The sequence below is a fragment of the Phyllostomus hastatus genome, unplaced genomic scaffold (assembly GCF_019186645.2).
Source record: "Phyllostomus hastatus isolate PE091 unplaced genomic scaffold, TTU_PhHast_1.1 phas_contig_826, whole genome shotgun sequence".
NCBI classification, from domain to species: domain Eukaryota; kingdom Metazoa; phylum Chordata; class Mammalia; order Chiroptera; family Phyllostomidae; genus Phyllostomus; species Phyllostomus hastatus.
This window is the reverse complement of record NW_025333966.1, coordinates 8,294-14,302: the sequence shown is the minus strand read 5'-3', so window position 1 is coordinate 14,302 and position 6,009 is coordinate 8,294.

Here is a 6,009-nt window from a genome sequence, read left to right as displayed (position 1 = left end):
TCTCTCCTTCCACTACCCTCTGTCTGAAAATAAATAAATAAAATCTTTAAAAAAAAGTATCTGGTGCCTGCTAGTTGTCCACCCTAAAATGACAAGAAAGGGGATTTTATTTTATTTTATTTTTATACTATTTGGAAATAGATTTATTCATTGATTGATAAGAAAGGGATTTTTACCCTGGCTGGCGTAACTCAGTGGATTGAGTGCAGGCTGCGAACCAAAGTGTCGCAGGTTCAATTCCCAGCAAGGGCACATGCCTGGGTTGCAGGCCACGGCCCCCAGCAACCACACATTGATGTTTCTCTCCCTCTCCCTCTCTCTCTCTCACCCTCCCTTCCCTGCTCTAAAAAATAAATAAATAAAATCTAAAAAAAAAGACAGGGATTCTTAAACAGCCCCCCGTGAACACGGAGGTAAGGGGAGAGGGTGCAGGACCGCAGAAGATGGAGAGTGAGGACAGTGTGCTCGCTGCCGTGTAGTTCCAATGAGCCTGCATGTCCGCTGGCCCCGGGGGCGCTGCAAGGAGGCGCTGCCTGCGACAAAGCCCCAGCGATGCCCGGGAAGGAGGGACACGATCTGACTCTGCAGCAGGGGTCCGTGCGGTCCGGAGAGCCCAGGTCTGTGCTGTTCCTGGGACAAGGAATTTAATCCGGGCTCACTCTCCTCCCCCTCACCCCTCCCCCAGAACACGAGGGGCCTCCCTCTGAGGGGTCCACTCAGGAAGGCTCTGCACTCAGAGAACTGGGCACCAGTGGACTGTGTGAGACTTTAAATGCTGCATCAGGAAGTCCGGGCTCCCCTCCTCCAGTCCCCTTCCAACCGGAGAAGGAACCAGGTCGTTCCCAGCGGGACCTCCGCACACTCGGGCAGGTGTGCCCGCAGGTCAGAGTTGTCCGGCAGCAGCGAGGGGCCGCCTCCCGCCGGCCAGCAAGCCGCACCAGCGCGCCCACAGGCTGCAGGGGCGGGCAGGGTGGGGGGTAGAGGGAGCCAACCCTGTGCCCTGCGGGCGGGGGGCAGACGGGCACCGCCCCCGTGGGAACAGTGTGGGGGTCCTGGGGAGCTGACGGGGGATCTGCCTCTGACCCAGTGACCCCCCTGCCGGGGTCACACCCTAGGAACCCCGAAACCCCAATCCAAAAGCACCCTGCCCGCCACGTTCACAGCAGCACAGTTTACAGGAGCCCAGTGCTGGGAGCAGGCCAAGTGCCCACCAGTGAGCGGACCCTGTCCCACCCCGTCCTGCCCTGGGCCTTGGGGGGTCAGGGGGAAACACATGCACGTCCGGGCCCCCAGGGTCCCTCCTGTGCCCTCCTCCCTCCCGCTTCTCCCCCGTCTTTCCTGAGCTGTGGGCGGGGGCCACAGCCTCCCTCTGCAGAGGGCTATGGGGTCTGTGCCCACTGCCCCACCCTCCCTCACTGGCACCCCGGGCTGCCCCAGCAGAGGCAGGCCGACCCACTCTGGCCCTGGGGGACGGAGCACTGGGGGACGGTGGTCCCGGGAGGAACGAGAGCAGGAGACGGGCCAGGGTAGCAGGAGGGGGAGGGGCAGTCCGTGGGAGGAAGGGACCAGGCACTGTGGACCTCGGGGACACCTAGGCCTGTGGTGCCCCAGAGTGTCCCAGCAGGCAGTGCCACTCTGTGCCCTCAGCGGTCTTATCAGACAGATGATCAGACCTCTGCCTCCTGGGCCTGCTTCTTGCTGCTCCCCGATAACTGCAGCCCACCCTCCCCAAGGCCCCCTCCATCCTCATTAACTCTGACCCCTGCCCTGGGCCCTCCAGCCTCAGACAGCCCCTGCTGGTACGGAGTCTGTGCCCAGGAACACGCCCCTCCTTTCCAGAACTCCCCCAAGAAGACGACAGACGGTGGGTGTGTTCCTTTATTCCAGAGGCCAGAGCACACACCTGTCCCCACACTGCGGGGGACCCAGGACGTGGGCACAAAATCCGGAAAATGGGGCATCAGTCGGGAGGACATGGTCACAGCTGAGTGCAGGCTCCGTGTGCACCTAGGCGTGCGGGTGCTCACACACGTGCACATGCACACATACGCACAGGCGCACACACACACCTGTGGCACTGGCCATGGAGCGGAGGGCAGACGCCGCGTGCCTAGGTATTGCCGCGGCGTTGATCCAGCAAGTGCGGGAGAGAGCGGGGCCCCGCTGGGCCCAGGGGAAGCGTTCCCAGGCGGGTGCAGGGCAGCTGTGCTCCACCCCCAGCTCCTGCCGCAGGTCGACCCGGGGCCCAGCTGCCTCAGTCCCGGACGACGGCCCTACCGGCTCCAGGTCCTGGGATCTCCTGAACGACCCCACATGCGGGCGCAGGTCCCAGGGAGCAGCGAGGGCACAGCGTCTTCACCCCTGCACCTGCGGGCCACCCACAGGTGACCAGCTCTCCACGGTGCTGGGGAGCACCGGGCCTCAGGCTCCACTCTGAGTACCAGTAGTCTTTAATTTTTTAAATGATTTTATTTATTTCCTCTTGTAGAGAGAGGGAAAAGGAAGGGGACAGAGGGGAAGGGAGGAAGAGGGACAGGGAGAGAAACTGCAGTGTTTGAGAGATACGTGGTTGTCTCTCATGCAGCTCCAACTGGGGACCTGGCCTGTGTCCTGACTGGGAACCGAACCGGCGACTCCCAGGCCAGGGCTCAGCCCACTGCGCCACACCAGCCAGGGCCGGGGCTGCACACAGACAGGCTTCGGTCCCCTGTGGGGCCCGGAGGGTCTGCCTCTCGGGTCCCATGCGATGAGCTGCAGCACACTGAGCTCTCAGGGGCCTGAAAACACAAGCAGGGGTCCTCAGGGGGCTCAGCACAGGGGCCGCCCCTAAGGACAGGGGCCCAGGACCCCAGGCTCAGGGGGCCGGCTCTGGTCTCAGCTCTGCCCTCACTGCTGGCTCCCCTGGCCTCGGTCCAGGCCCCGAGAGGACTGTTGGGGCCTCAGTTTCCCCACTGTGAACAGGACCCCACCAGGGTCTGAGACTCCCCCAGCTCTGGGCCCTGGGCTCCTGTTCGGTCGACAGTCGGGCAGAGAGGGGCCCCTGGAGGGGGTGCGGCCTCCTCCCCAGGTGGGGCTGGCCGGCCCTGGACAGGAGGCCGGGTCAGGGCCTGAGCAGTTCTCGGGGAGGACCACAGCTGCCCCCACCCCAGGGGGCACTCACCAGGCTTTCTCCTTGGTCCCGGGGTCCTGTGGGCACAGACAGAGGAGTGTGGTCACGGGAGGCTGCCAGGAGGGTCCTCTCTGTGACGGGATGGCTTGGGAGGTGACGGACCCCTCCGCAGACCAAGGACCCCGCCAGGAAGCTGCAGGAGGGGGCCGGGTGTCCTCCATCCCCCTCCCCGGTTTTCCAGTTCCACAACTTCTGGAACCTTCCAGGAACACTATGTCTCTGCACCCAGAACAGCCGGCACCCTCTAGCACAGCAGGCCTCCGAATCTTCCCCATGGCCCTGCCAGACACCCCTGTGCCAGGCCAGGGGGACCTTGGAGACGGAGCTGACGGTGATTAATGACGCCTTAGGGCCCCAAATCTACCAGGCCCGTCCCTCAGCCCCAGAGGCCGGGGTGCAGCAGGGATGGCACCGAGATGGCTTCCAGGCTGTTCTCCCTTCTGGTCACCCTGTGGGGGGCTGAGGGCTCAGCGGGAGAACCCGGAGGACCTGGCAGGGGCCCGGCCCTGTCCTCCCGCAGCGCCCGGACCGCCCCCAGCCCGGGCTGTCACTCACTCTCCTCCGGGGGCTCCAACTCGGAGCGCGCCCCGCCCTTGCAGCCCGAGTCCACGTGTGCCCACAGACACACGCACAGGCACCCACTGGAACCCGTCGCCACAGGAAGGAGGACCCCTGCCATTGTAGGACCGTGGACACACCGGGGGACAGGGGATAGGTGAGACTACCCTCAGAGACACACCCCTGAGGTGACCCCATGTCACGTGGGGCCCAAACACCACCCAATGTTGTGAGACGTCCCCTCTGCCCTCCAGGGGTTTTGTCATCTTCAGACCATACAGGTGGGTCTTTGGGTCGTTGTGAGTTAGTTTCTGCGTCTGCTGTGACATGACGACCCAACTCGTCCAGGGCCTGGGGACGTCCAGGGTCCCCAACACCACTGACTGAAAAGCTGTCCTTGTCACAGAACAGTCCGGGCTCAGGGTCTGTTTGTTTAAAAATGTCCCCGAGTCCCTGAGCAGGACAGTGAACACCACCACGCGTGTCTGTCTGCACCTACGTCTCAGTGTCCCTCGGCCACACAGAGAGGTGACGCCCTGGCAGGTCCTACTGAGACCCAGGGGCTGGGGACACGAGCATGAAGGAGAGAAGCCAGGCACACAGGCCACATGTCACTGGATTCTGTGTCTGTGACCCGTCCTGAACAGAGGGTCCGTCCCAGAAAGTAACTCGGGGTTGCTGGGGGCCGAGGGGGAGGGGCGCGCTGCTGGTCCCAGGGCTGATGGGAAGGAGCGGGAACGGCACTGTCCCCGTCAGACGGCTCCCCCGGGTCACGGGGTCTCCTCTCCTCAGACAGACCCCTTAACAACAGGACCCCCTCTCACCTGGGCCGGGCGGGCCACACACCGTGTCCGCCGTGGAGTTGCACTGCTGCAGGACCACTGTCCCCTCGGGACACCTGGGGGTGGGAGTGACACAGCTTCACTGTTCCTGCTTCCACGTCTCTCCAGCCCCAGGCTCCCGGGTCCACACTGTCGCCAACAGAAGGTGTCTCCGTGGGGTGCTTCCCAGCCCAGTTTGGGGAGCAGCATGTGCTGTGATCACAGACCCCACGAGGGGCCCGGGGTCACAGGAAGCCCCAGCCTCACCCCACAACCAGCCCTGGTCCCACGAGGAGGACAGTTGACCTATTTCCCCCCATGGACGTCCATGGCCGTGTGTGTAGGCCTGGGAGCTGGAGGGGAGGGTCGGTCCTGCTTTAACAAAGGCTGGGGACGCAGCTGCTCCCTCCTCCCTGTTGCCAGCAGAGGGCGCACCGTCAGTGCAGCGGGTTCTGGCGTCCTGGGCAGGTTCGCTCAGGGTGTGGGGGAGCGACTCACTCGCTGAGGGCCCCTGTGGGTGCTCCAGGCCACACCGCGCTGCACGGCCTGTCCAGGCCTCTTAGTCACCAGCCCTGTGCTTCCTCCACCCCCAGGTCCCCACCTTCTTTCTGGGGAGCTCGGGGCTTATTCTCAGACCCCAAAATCCAGATCACAAAGGGAAAACTGTTTCTAGGAAACGGGTTCTAGGAAAACCTAGAGACTCGTCCAGGTTCAATAGCGTTTAGGAACCAAAAGCCCGTCCAGCCTGTCCCTTTGATTTCTTTGGACCCGAATGCAGCCCTGGAGAGGCCGGACATGCAAGTCCTGGTCCCCCAGACACCGTCGTTCCCCTGGGGTGAGGTGTCGGGCACGCGGTCAGCCACCTGGGTGACCGTGGCTGACCAAGGACTCTGGTCCGATGACCCAGGACTCTGCACACGGACGGCCAGCAGTCGAGAGGACAGAAGAAATGTTTCTGAAAGACCCAATGACCTGAAGGCACCTGTTCTCAGGAGGGTGACGTCAGCACCCTCCAGCAAAGCAAAGGAGGGACCCAGACAGGGGGGAGGCAGTGGGTGGAGCCCTAGGAGGATGGGGAGGGGGAGGCCCTGCCTGGGCTGCTGGGCACAGACTTGAGCTGGGGGACCTCAGCTGGGGACCAGGGAGGGACACAAGCACCAGGAATATGAGGAAACACGAGGCTGAGGGGGAGCCCCACAGCCCCGTGACCCCACCCACGGCACCCATGTGCAGTCACCTACGTGCTACACCTCGTGCAGATTTCCTCGTCGCCAGGGGCTTTGTAGAAACGGCCTGGTTGGCACTGGCACCTCGTGTTGCTGGTGGCAGTGCACTCGGACACCTCGTCTTGGTCTGCAGTTCAGGAAAGCCTGCGTCAGTCCTGGGGGACCCACCTTGTCCTCATGCACAGGGGCGCCTGCATGGGGTTTGGGCTGGAGACCCTATGGCCCGGGACGGAGC